Below are 12,463 nucleotides of genomic sequence, written 5' to 3'. Positions count from 1 at the left end.
CGCAGAATGAAGCGGGGACCTGCAGGAGCCCGGGTGCTCTCCAAAGCGGTGACACTCAGGCTGAGAGCTGGAGGCTGAGAGTGGGCAAAGATTGGCAGTCTGTTCAAAGAAAAACTTTAGACGAAATACATTTAACAAAGTTTATTTAATGCACGGATCAGGCAGCATTGGTGATGGGGAGTTCAGAGAGCTGTGCCGCAGCCGTGTAAAGAGCAGGAGGAGGAATGTGGAGGCAGAGAAAGGAGTTCCTGAATCGGCTGCAGTGAGGCGTTTGCCTCACTTGGGTGTGCTACGGTGAGAGGTCCCTAGTTAGAGGTTAGATGGCAGTTTCTCCTTGGCCAAACTTGTGTTTTGCTTACTGTTTGCATTGGGCTTAAGTTTGCTTGTGTAGGAATCCAGGGCATGGGAGCTGTCCCAGCCTTTTGGTCTAATTACATTTCTTTTTAACAAGGTCAAGGGTGTGGCACATACCCTGGCCCCCAGAAGGGCTGGAGCTTGGCATTTTTGTGCTGAAAACTGAGGAAATAGGGTGCAGAGGAAGAGACTGCTTGGGGTCCTGTGGGGATGGGGAGGAGTCAGGTTTAATTCTCAGGGCAGTAGATGCTGTTGGCTGATTTAGGCCTCTCACGAGGAGCAGAAAATGCCAAGTGTGTATTCTCCCAGCTTCTCCTGCAGCGAGGGCTTTGATGCATGACCTGGGCTCCACTAATCAGATGCACCCACTGCCCACTGAGTCTGAGGCCCAAGGTGGGAAGAAGCAGGGGCCACAGATTCAGTGGATCAGTGGTGGCTGCATTAGGCCACTCTTGCATGGCCATAAGGAAATACCTGAGACTGGGTAATTTATAAAGAAGAGAGGTTTAAATGCAGGCTGTACAGGAAGCATGGTACAAGAATTTGCTTCTGGGGAGGCCTCAGGAAGCTTTTACTCACGGTGGAAGGGGGAGAGGGAGCAGGCACTTCACCTGGTGAAAACAGGAGTGAGCGAGCAAGCGTGCGAGACACACACACACACACAAACAGAGAGACAGAGAGAGGCAGAGAGAGAGAGTGCACGAGAGAGTGAGCAGGGGAGGAGGTGCCACACACTTTTAACTGACCAGATCTTGTGAATTCAGAACGAAAGCTCACTCATCAGCAAGGGGATAGTCCAAGCCATTCACGAAGGATCTGTCCCCATGACCCAAACACCTCCCACCAAGCCCCACCTCCAACACTGGGGATTACAATTCCACATGAGATTTGGGCGGGGACAAATATCCAAACTCTATGACCATGGTTCTGGTGGCAGCACCCTGAGTCCCACAGTGTCTGTGCCCACTCAGTTGTGGGTGGGAGCCACAGGGGAGCCCTCCCCTGCTCAGCACTCGTGGAGTTTGGAACCTCGTTCCTCTCCTCAAAGCCTCCTAGCCTGGTTCTCCAGCCCTCCCCAGACCAATCATGGGATAGTGCCGTAAGCCTGGCAGTTCTTCTGGACCCGCTGTTGTTGGCTACCCAGAATGCAGCAGCCCTTCCTCTTAGTTCTCTTAGGGATTTTGGGAGAATCCCTCACTGTTTGCAATTTTGGTGGCAAGTAGGGCCCTGTCACACCATTGAAGGCACAGGGACCAGCTCTTTTCTTTCTGCCTGGGCCCAGCTAGGGGGTGGGCATGTGACTTGGGCTTGGCTAATCAGATGCCTTGTCCTGGGTCTCTGAATCTGAACCTGAGGTGCCTGGACAGGGGTGGCTGGAGGCCTGGACCCAGGTGGTGGCGGCAGAATGCTGGCTGGCCTGTCCCTGCTCTTGGCCTATGCTCTGGTTTTGGAAGCCCTGGGGGAATTCCAGCATTCCAAACCCGGTTCCTGGTCTCCTGCCCTTTCCATAAGCCCCCAGGAGCCAGACAAGTAGTCCTCACTGTGCCTGAGAGAGCTGCAGGCTGTCCCGGTGCAAGCTGGTCACTGACTGGCACATGCTGCCCGTTCTCTTGGCCTCCATGTGGTCCTTTCGAGGCAGCTGCCCTCAACTCTGCTAAATCCTCAGCACCAGCTCAGAGTGTCCCCTAGGTGGGAGCAGCTGGAGGGCAGCTGGAGGGCAGCTGGAGGGCAGTGTGTCTTGCTCAGCCCTGTGTTGGGCATGGCCAGACAGGGGTGGGGGGGCAGCGGTTCCTTAGGGAGTTTTTGTAGGTGACTCTACTGGCTCGGGCTGACCCTATCTGAGCACACTCGCACTGACATTCGCAGCCCCTCCTGGGCAGTCCCACGTGACTAAGCCCCCAACCCTCTTCAAATGAAGAAGCTCCTCACACGTCCCAACTAGGGCCATCGTGCTCCATGAGCCCCAGAGAGTGGTCAGCCAGTGAGTGAGTCTGGGGGTGGCCTGCAGGTAGCAACACAGCCAATGGTGAGTTCTCCGTTTTCAGGTCTGGGGCTCCACCTGTGCCCGAGTTCTCCGTTTCAGAGGAAAGAAAGCAACTCAACGTCTCTGGCTCCCTCCCACTTTCCTCTGCCGCTGCCCTGGAAGGGCCATAGACACTCCATGGCCACCGTGGACTGCAGAGCTGCTGCCCACCTGTGACCTGGTGGAGGCGGAGGGTGCCGGTGCTGAGGCCCGGCGGGTGGGCAGGTCCGGGGGGAGCTCTTGGAGCTGAAGGTGAGGGCCCTGCTGGAGAAGCCTTCCCAGCCCCGGTTAGAGTTGAGCCCTTCCCACAGACACTGCTGCCAGCTAGGTGGCACCAGTCCACGGGAAGGGGGCGTCTGGCAATGCTTCGGTGGTGGGGGTGGGGTTGTAGGAGTGGCTGCGCCGTGTGATTGTGCGTGGTGTGCGAGTGTGTGTGGTGTGCATGGTGTGCGTGCTGTGCGGTGTGTGCTGGGCAGGGTGGCTTTTCTCTCAGCTGGTCTCATCTTCTCTGACGGGAGCTGGAGACTTCCGGTGGCTTCGCTCTCGCCCACCAACCACAGCAAGGGCATGAGGGCCACCTCCAGCCCAGGGCGGCATGCCTCCCTTGCGAAGCTCAGCCAACTGGGGGGCACAGCAGGCTGGCTGCTGGGGGGTGCTCTGTCACCAATTCCCCACCCTGCTGCCCCTGCCCGAAGCTTCTGGGACATGAGTAAAACACCAGAAACTTTGAGGGACAAAGTGAGAGCTTTCTCCACAGGCCTCGATGGCACCATTCGCATTTCCTTCTCAGTCTCCATGCTGTGCCCTCCATCTAGACTTGAGGTCCAAATCCATGTTGGCCTATCCCCTTCCTGCACCCGCCTGCAGCCCCTGCACCCCACCCACCCACCTTGTCCACTGAGAGTGTCAGGTCCCAGAGCTGACGCAGGCCGAGGGCCACAGCTTGGAGAGGGTAAAGCACCTTGCTGCACAGTGGACAGCCTCCCTCAAAGCCCAGTACACTCTGCTGGGGTACCCTCCCAGCCCCGTGCCCATCCTGGTGCCAGCCCGGCTCCTGTCTGTGGAGGGGGAGATGGTATTCAGCAGAGGGGCATTGGGACCCCGCTGTGGAGAGGCTGCTTGGTGAGTGACTTGGTGCCTGCTTCTTGGGGCAGCTCCTCCAGAGGGGCTTGGCGTGGGAGCCTGAGTGTTACTGAGAGGCCACCCTGGGCTTTGGGGTACAAGTCCACTGGAGAAGGGCTACAGAGACCCTCCTGGCAGCTATCTACCCAGGGAGCCAAAGATTTCTGGGTGAGCAGGGGCTCAGGGCTCAGGGCTCAGGGTGGCCAGGAAGGAAACGCTTGGTGAGCCGTGGCTGAGCCTGGCAGCCTCCTGTCACTTCACTGGGCACCTTGTAGGACCCAAAGCCCATGTCTCCATGTCTTTTGAAGGTTTGGGGCTGGAGAAGCCACCAAAGCCCTGCTCCCAGGCAGGACAGGCCCCAGAATCGTTGTGTAAGTGCACAGCTGTCTTGCTGGCTTTGCTCCCAATGGCTTGGGTATGGGCCGCTCCCCGCTCAGTGGCTCCCCAGGAACTCTGGATCCTCTTTGGGTAGGGGGACATTAGGTTCGGCTGAGCAGTGCAGGTGGCACGCCTGGCAAAGCAGGGTGTAGGGGCTTGGGGAACCTCTGAAGGAGAAGGCTGATGTCCCCAGCTGCACATACAGAGGGGCCAGCAAGGGTCAATTGTGCAGCATCCCCTGGGCTGCAGTGGCGCGAGTCTTCTCAGAATACCCTGTCCTTTATGGTCTCAGGTTAGCGTTGGGCACAGGAGAAATTTGCTTGAGATTTGGAAAGAAGAAATGAAGCCGAAGCTGTTTTTCCTTTAAATGCCCAGGAGGTTGTGGTAGGCCGGGAGCCATAGCAGACCCTCTGCCACCTTCATCTGCCGCCCCCACCACACCCCGGCTTTCCACTTCTTCCAGCATGGGATGGGCGTGACTCCTGCTGGTCCCTGGTTGCGGAGGTTTGAGGTGCTCCACCTCGGCTCTGCGATGACTGTGATCCCACAGGTGGGAGTTCTGCTTGGGACTGAACCTTAACCAGCACATCATAGGCCTGGGCTGGAGTCAAGCTTGTTCCCAGAGCACCTTCATCCACTCTACCTGCAGGGCCCTCCTGCCCTGGCCTCCCCGGCCTGGCCCCCTCCCCAGCCTGGACTCCTCCCCTTCCCTGCTCTGCTCTGTCCTCCTGGGACTCCTGAGAGATGCTTGCAGTCAGGGCACCCGCTCCCCTTGCCTGTGGACCTCACTGCCTTGGCCTTTCAGGAGCTACTCCAGGCCGCATCCTCTCTAACGTCTTCCCAAATGGATTGAAGGTCCTTGATCCAATGTCCCAGGTCACAGTTTAAGAAACAGTCCAGAGTTGCCTGAGAAGCCTCATCTTGCCCGCTGAGATAGGCTGGGTCTTCCTGGCCTGGAGTAGCCTTCAAGCAGGAGCTACAGATGTCCCCTCCCCAGTCCAGAGCTCCTGGCAGTTTGCCTCCCAGTGACTGACGTGGCCTGGGAACAGATGGAGCTGAGCACTATACATTATATATAGGCACGGCCTATGATGTTATCTGCTTGCAAAAGATACAGACTAAAGAAACAACATTCCTTCATGGTCTTGGCACTTTTCTTTTTTAGTTATGCAGAAAAATGATGGGCTGGCCTTGCTTCAAATGCAACTTCAAAGAGAAAAATACCATTGAAAACTGCTACAACCTCAGACCACAAATTAGCCAGAGGCCCAGCTGCACATTGCTAAGTCTGGACAGGGAGTAGAGAACAAGCCGAACCAAGCCAGCAATGCCTCCTCAGAACTGAGGCAGAAATCAGATCGCCCCCAAGCTAAGGGTCACTGTCCCCAAAGTAATAGAACACTCGAAAACACATCTCTGACTAGATTAATGAAATTGAAGGCCACAGGCCACTGGTGCGGCAGAACATCCCGGTCAGATGATGCGGACGAGGGAGATGATGGGAAGATGCTGGTGAACTCCAGTGCCTTTGCAAACCAACGCGGGTTTTACACATACGATGGCAACAGAGAAAACGGCAAAAACAATACGTGGAAGGGAGAGCTAAGAGCAGATGAAAACCACAAGGAGGAATTACGAAAAAACACAGAAAGCCCCCAGACAAAAAAATGCTCCATAGACTCAGAGAAAGTCCTGAACAAAAGACACAGCTTAAAGGAGAGATGCAGTGTTCAGAGAAGAGATGATAAGAAAACAGAAGGAAATAAAATGAAGGTCGCAGAGCTCAGGGAAAAAAATGGAAGAAAAGAATAAAACTATTACCAGGACGAAATTCCCATGCAAAGCAATGACAATTTCAGGAAACTAAACCACAGACATACAGGTCATCTGGGGAATTCGTGGCAAGACTTGAAGAAGTCACATGATACAAAGGGGAAGAGAGAGACTATGGAAGATAGAAAAATAGACACTGCATACATAGCATGATATTCCTGAAAAACAGCACAAATAAACCAAATCAAACAGACTTGGAAAGAATCATGTTGGCTTTAGGCTTCTCCAGATCAGTTCTTAATGTCAGAAGACAGTGGGGCAAGGTTTAGCAACTTCGAAGTTTGTCTGAAGTTTACAAACTTTGGTTTGCTTCGATAACGTTATAGCCGTCCAACTTGGCCTTTAAAGCCTAAAAGCAAAAAGGAAGAATTACTACTGGACAATAAAATTGAGCCAATTAAAAAATATAATAAAAAACTCAGAAATGCAGGAACAATTGCGAACATTGAATCCATTTATATATAGATCAAATATTAAACAACTGTGGAATTATGCATTGGTGCCTCCTACAGAATTTAAAGGTGAGAAACCTTGACATTAGAAAATTAACAAAGATCCCAGGTGAAGGACTGAGGCTGAGGGGAGGTTTCTTCATCTGTTACAGCAAGGAATCGTTAGGCACTGTGCATTATTAATAACATGCATTATTATTTTTATTTTTATTATTACTATTATTTTTTGAGAGAGAGTCTTGCTCTGTCACCCAGGCTGGAGTGCAGTGGCGCAATCTCGGCTCACTGCAACCTCCGCTTCCTGGATTCAAGCGATTCTTCTGCCTCAGCCTCCTGAGTAGCTGCGACTACGGGCGCATGCCATCATGCCCAGCTAATTTTTTTGTATTTTTAGTAGAGATCGGGTTTTACTGTGTTAGCCAGGATGGTCTCAATCTCCTGACTTCATGATCCGCCGGCCTCAGCCTCCCAAAGTGCTGGGATTACAGGCGTGAGCCACTGTGCCCGGCCAGAACATGCAATTATTATAAACAGAATATTTCAAATAGCTTAGCATTTTTCATAGTTTTATTCCTTTAGTGGGATTTTTTTTGGGAACTAATACTTGTGAAGAAACATTTATTACAAGTTCAACAATCCTTTCAGCTTTATTTCAGTTTGTTTTCTTTTTAAAATTTTTTGAGCTGGGGTCTCACTCTGTTGCCCAGGCTGGAGTGCAGTGGTGCAACCACGGCTCACTGCAACCTTGACCTCATGGGCTCAAGCGATCCTCCCACCTCAATCTGCTGAGTAGCTGGATCTACAGGTGAGTGCCACCATGCCCAGCTCATTTTTGTATTTTTTGTAGAGACAAGGGTCTCACTATGTTGCCCAGGCTGGTCTCAAACTCCTTGGCTCAAGTTATCCTCCCACCTCTGCCTCCCTAGGTGCTGGGATTACAGATGTGAGCTACCACACCAGGCCCTCAGTGTTAACAAATAAGATGAGTATACTACTTTTGATTAAACACAATGTATAGACATATAATGATCCCGTTTTTGTTGACATGTATCATATACATACCACAAAATTCATCTTTTTCAAGTGTACAATTCAGTGGTATTTAATATGTTCACAGAGTTGTGCAACCATCACTACTATCTACTCCCAGAACGTTCCTGTCACCCTAAAGGAGACCCTGTCCACATCGGCAGTCACTCCCCACTCCTCCCAGCCCCCGCCCTTGGCAAGGACTTCTTTGTTCCCATCTCTGTGGATTGGTCTCTTCTGGACATATCATACACATAGAATCACAATATGCGGCCTTTTGTGTCTGGCTTCTTTCACTGAGCACATTGGATGACCCCATTTTGGGGAAATTGTTCTGCCACCCCCCAGTTCCTTCATCAGCCTGTCTTTCACAGTCCTGGGTCTGGGGTGATGGTCATGGTGGCATTCTAGGTGCTGTGATGTGGGGTGGACACAATGCCGCCCTGAACTTTTCTGTGGTGCTTGACCTTCCCTAGCAAGCCTGCACTCTCTCTCCTGCTCTCCTTGCTAGCTGGCTCATGGTGGTCTCTCTCTGCTTCTCAGTTATTGATTCAAGGAGTATTTGCTGTGCTCCTCCTGTGTGCAAGTGAGTGGGGCTGCGGGCCTGGTCTGAGGAGGTGGCAGGCAGTGTGGAGAGGAGTGGTGGATGGGTTGGGGGCTGCTGAGGGGCCCAGATAGCAGGAGTTCATGAGTAATGAGCGAGGTGCCTGGTGGGGCGGGGGTTTCTGGATGACGCTGAGGTGTTCAGCCTGGGCGGCCGGCATGGAAGAACCCATGGTGAGGGGGGGATGAGCAAGACATTGGACTGGAAGTCAACCAGGTACAGCACCACCTTTCCCCCTGTGGGCAGCCTCTGCCAGGGCGCAGGCCCCACCTTGACAGCCTTCTCCTCTGGGTTCGGTCCCTCACTTCCGCCACCATGCTGGGAGAGCATTGAAGGAGTGAATGCCTTATAAGGGGAGAGAAATGGACTCCAGGCTCCAGACGCTACTCTCGTGTCAGTCTGCCCCTGGCATGGGGTGCATGTGTGCCTGTGTGTGTGTGTGTGGTGTGTCTTTTGTGTTTGTATTCACGTGGGGGGTCTGTGTGGTGTGTGGTGTGTGTGTGTTCATGTGTGTGCAGTCTGTGTTCATGTGTGGTGTATGTGTTCATGTGTGGGTGTGGTTGTGGTGTGTTTGTTCATACGTAGTGTGAGTGTGTTCATGTGGGGTGTGTGATGTGTGTTCATGTGTGGTGTGCGTGTGATCTGTGTGTTCATGTGTGGTGTGTGTATTCCTGTGTGGTGTGTGTGTTCATGTGGGGGTGTGTGGGGTGTGTGGTCTGTGTGTTCATGTGGGGTGTGTGTGGTGTATGTGGGGTGTGTGGTATGTGTGTGGTGTGGGCTGTATGGGGGGTGCAGTGTGTGGGGCATGTGAGTTTTCACATGTGGGGTTGTATAATGTGTGTGTTCATGAGTAGGGTGTGTTTGTGTGTGTTCACGTGTGGTGTGTGTGGGGTGTGTGTGGTCTGTGTGGTGTGTGTGGGGTGTGATGTGTGTGTTCACGTGTGGCGTGTTTGTGTTCATGTGTGGTGTGTGTGGTGTGTGTTGGCTGTGTGGGGTGTTTTCCATGTGTGTTGTGTGTTTTCATGTGAGATGCATGTGGGGTGTGTGTAGTGTATGTGTTCATATGGGGTGTGTGGTGTATGTGGGGTGTATGTGGCCTGTGTGGTGTGGGGCATGTGGGGTTTGTGTAGTGTGGGGTGTGTGTGTTCATGTGTGGGGGTTGTGTGATATGTGTGTTCATGTGTAGGTTGTGTGTCTTCATGTGTGGTATGTGTGGGGTGTGTGTGGTCTATGTGATGTGTGTTTTTGTGTGGTGTATTTGTGTTCATGTGTGGTGTGGGTTGTGTGGGGTGCATTTTCGTGTGTGGAGTATGTGGTGTGTGTGTTCATGTGTAGCATGTGGGGTGTATGTGTTCATATGTGGTGTGTGGGGTGTGTGTGTTCATGTGTGGTGTGTGTGGTGTGTGTGTTCATGTGTGGTGTGTGTGGTGTGTGCATCTTCATATGTAGGATGTGTGTGTTCATGTGGGACTATGTGGAGGGTGTTTGTGTTCATGTGGGGTATGTGAGGTATATGGTATGTGTGTTCATATGTGGGGTGTGAGTGTTCATGTGGGGGGTGTATGTAGTGTGTATGTGTTCGTGTGTGGTGTGTGTGTGTTCATGTGTGGTGTATTTATGTGGGGTGTGTGGAGTGTGTGTTCATGTGTGTGGTCCATGTGGTATGTGGTGTGTGGTATGTGTCATGTGTGGTGTGTGTGATGTGTGTGTTCATATGTGGTGTGTGTTCATGTGTGATGTGTGTAGCATGTGTTCATGTGAGGTGTGTGGCGTGTGTCTGTTCATGTTTGGGATGTGTATGGTGTGTGCTGTGTGTGTTCGTGTGTGGTGTGTGTGGGGTGTGTGTGTTCGTGTGTGGGGCTATGTGTGGTGTGTGGTGTGTGTTCATGTGTGGTGTGTGTGTTCATGTGTGGTGTGTGTGTTCATGTGTAGGGTATATGTGTTCATGTGGGGTGTGTGAGGTATGTGGTGTGTATGTGTTCATTTGGGGGGTGTGAGTAGTGTGTGTTGTTATGGGTGCATGTGTGATGTGTGTGTTCATGTGTGGTGTTTGTGTGTTGTGTGTGTGCATATGGGGTGAGCATGGGGTATGTGGTGTGTGTGTTCATGTGTTGTGTGTGGTGTGTTTGTATTCTTGTGTGATGTGTATGTGGTGTGTGTTCATGTGTGATGTGTGGTTCATGCATGTTGTGTGTGTTCATTGTGATGTGTGTGTTCATGTGGTGTGTGTGTTCATGTGTGTGTTCATATGGGGGTGTGTGGGGTGTGTGTGTGGTGTATGTGTTCACGTGGGGTGTATTTGGTGTGTGTGTGTTCATCTGGAGTGTGTGTGTTCATGTGGTGTGTGTGTTCATGTGTGTGCTCATATGGGGGTGTGTGTGGGGTGTGTGTGGTGTATGTGTTCACGTGGGGTGTATTTGGTGTGTGTGTTCATCTGGGGTGTGTGTGTTCATGTGGGGTATGTGTGGTGTATGTATGGTTTGTGTGGTGTGGGGTATGTGTGTTCATGTGTGGGGGTTGTGTAACGTGTTTGCTCATATGTAGGGTGTGTGTTGTGCATGTGTTCATGTGTCGTGTGTGTGGTGTGTGTGGTGTGTGATGTGTGTTAGTGTGTGGTGTGTTTGTGTTCATGTGTGGTGTGTGTGGGTTGTGTGGGGTGTGTTTTCATGGGTGTGGTGAGGTGTGTTCAAGTGGGGGTTGTGTGTGGTGTCTGTGTGTTCACGTGGGATTGTGTGTGGTGTGTGTTCATGTGGGGTATGTGTGGTGTGTGTGTGGTGTGGGCTGTGTGAGGGGTGCAGGTTGTGGGGTGTGTGTGTTCATGTGTGGGGGTTGTGTGATGTTTGTGTTCATGTGTAGGGTGTGTGTTCTGTGTGTGTGTTCATGCATGCAGTGTCTTCATATGTCTTGTGTGGGGTGTGTGTGGTGTGTTTGGTGTGTGGGGTGTGGTATGTGTGTTAGTGTGTGGTGTGTTTGCATTCACGTGTGGTGTGTGTGCTATGTGTGAGTCGTGTGAGGTGTATTTTCGTGTATGGTGTGTTTGTTCAAGTGTGCTGTGGGTGTGTTCATGTGGGGGCTGTGTAAGGTGTGTGGTGTGTGTTCATGTATGGGGTGTGTGGTGTGTGGGGTGTTTGTGTTCATGTGTGCAGGGTGTGTGGTGTGTGTAATGTGTGGTTTGTGTGTTCATGTGTGGTGTGTGTCTGGTCTGTGTCATGTGTGTGTTCATATGTGGTGTGTGTGCTCGTGTGTGGGGCATGTTGTGTGTGTATTCACGTGTGGTGTGTGTGTTCATGTAGGGGAGTGGGGGGGTGTTTGTGGTGTGTGTGCTCATGCGGGGTGTGTGAGGTATGTGATGTGTTCATGTAGGGGGTTCATGTAGTGTATGTGTGTTCTTCTGTGTGTTTAGTGTGCGTGTTCATGTGTGGTGTGTGTGTAGGGTGTGATATGTGTGGTTTGTGTGTGTTCATGTGTGGTGTGTGTGATGTGTGGTGTGTGTGTTCATGAGTGGGGTGCGTGGGGTGTGTGTGTGGTGTGTGTGTGTGGGGGTTATGTGGGGTGTGTAGTGTGTGTGTTCATGTGTGGTGTATGTGGGGTTTGTGCTCATATGTGTGGGGTTTGTGATGTGTGTGTTCATCTGTGTGGAGTGTATGGTGTGGGGTGTATGGTGTGTGGTGTGTGTGTGTTCATGTGTGGTGTGTGTGGGTTGTGTGCTTATGTGTGTGAGGTTTGTGGTGTGTGTGTGTTCATGTGTGGTGTGTGTGTGTGGGGTGTTTGTGTTCATGTGTATGTGTGTTGTGGTGTGTGATGTCTGTGCATGTTCATGTGTGGTGTGTGGGGTGTGAGGAGTGTATGTGATGTGTGTAGTATGTGTGCATGTATGTGTGGTATGTGTGGTAAGTGTGGTGTGTGTGGGGTGTGTGTGTTCGTATGTGGGGTGTCGGGTATTTGTGTTCATGTTTGGGGTTTGTGTGATGTGTGTGGTGTGTGTATATTAATGTGTGGTGTGTGTGGGGTGTGTGTGCTCATGTGTGTGGGGTGTGTGGGGTGTTTGTGTGTTCATGTGTGGGGTGTGTGTGATGTATGAGGTGTGTGCGTGGTGTGTGTGTTCATGTGTGGTGTGTGAGGGTTTTGTGTGCTCATGTGTGTGGGGTGTGTGGGGTGTTTGTGTGCTCATGTGTGGGGTGTGTGTGATGTGTGTGTGGTGTATGTGTGCTTATGTGTGGTGTGTGTGGTATATGTGTGTTCATGTGTGGTGTGTGTGGTGTGTATGTGTTCATATGTGGTGTGTGATCATGTGTGGTGTGTGTGGTGTGTCTGGGCTGTTTGTGTGTTCGTATGCATGATGTGTGTAAGGTGTGTGTTTATGTGTGGTGTGTGTTAGTGTGTGTGGGGTGTGTGGAGTGATTGTGTGTTTATGTGTGGTGTGTGTGTGTTCATGTGTGGTGTATGTGTTTATGTGTTCATGTGTGTGGTGTGTGTGATGTGTGTGGTGGTGTGTGTGTGTTCATGTGTGGTGTGTATGTGTGTGTTCATGTGTAGGGTGTGCATGATGTGTGTGGTGTGTGTGTATTTATGTGTGGCATGTGTGTTCATGTGTGGTGTGTGTGGGGTGTATGGTGTGTGTGTTTGTGTGTGGGGAATGTGAGGGGTTTGTGGTGCATGTATTTGCAG

This window comes from Nomascus leucogenys, chromosome X, assembly GCF_006542625.1.
Source record: "Nomascus leucogenys isolate Asia chromosome X, Asia_NLE_v1, whole genome shotgun sequence".
NCBI lineage: Eukaryota > Metazoa > Chordata > Mammalia > Primates > Hylobatidae > Nomascus > Nomascus leucogenys.
This window is presented reverse-complemented; position numbering follows the sequence as displayed.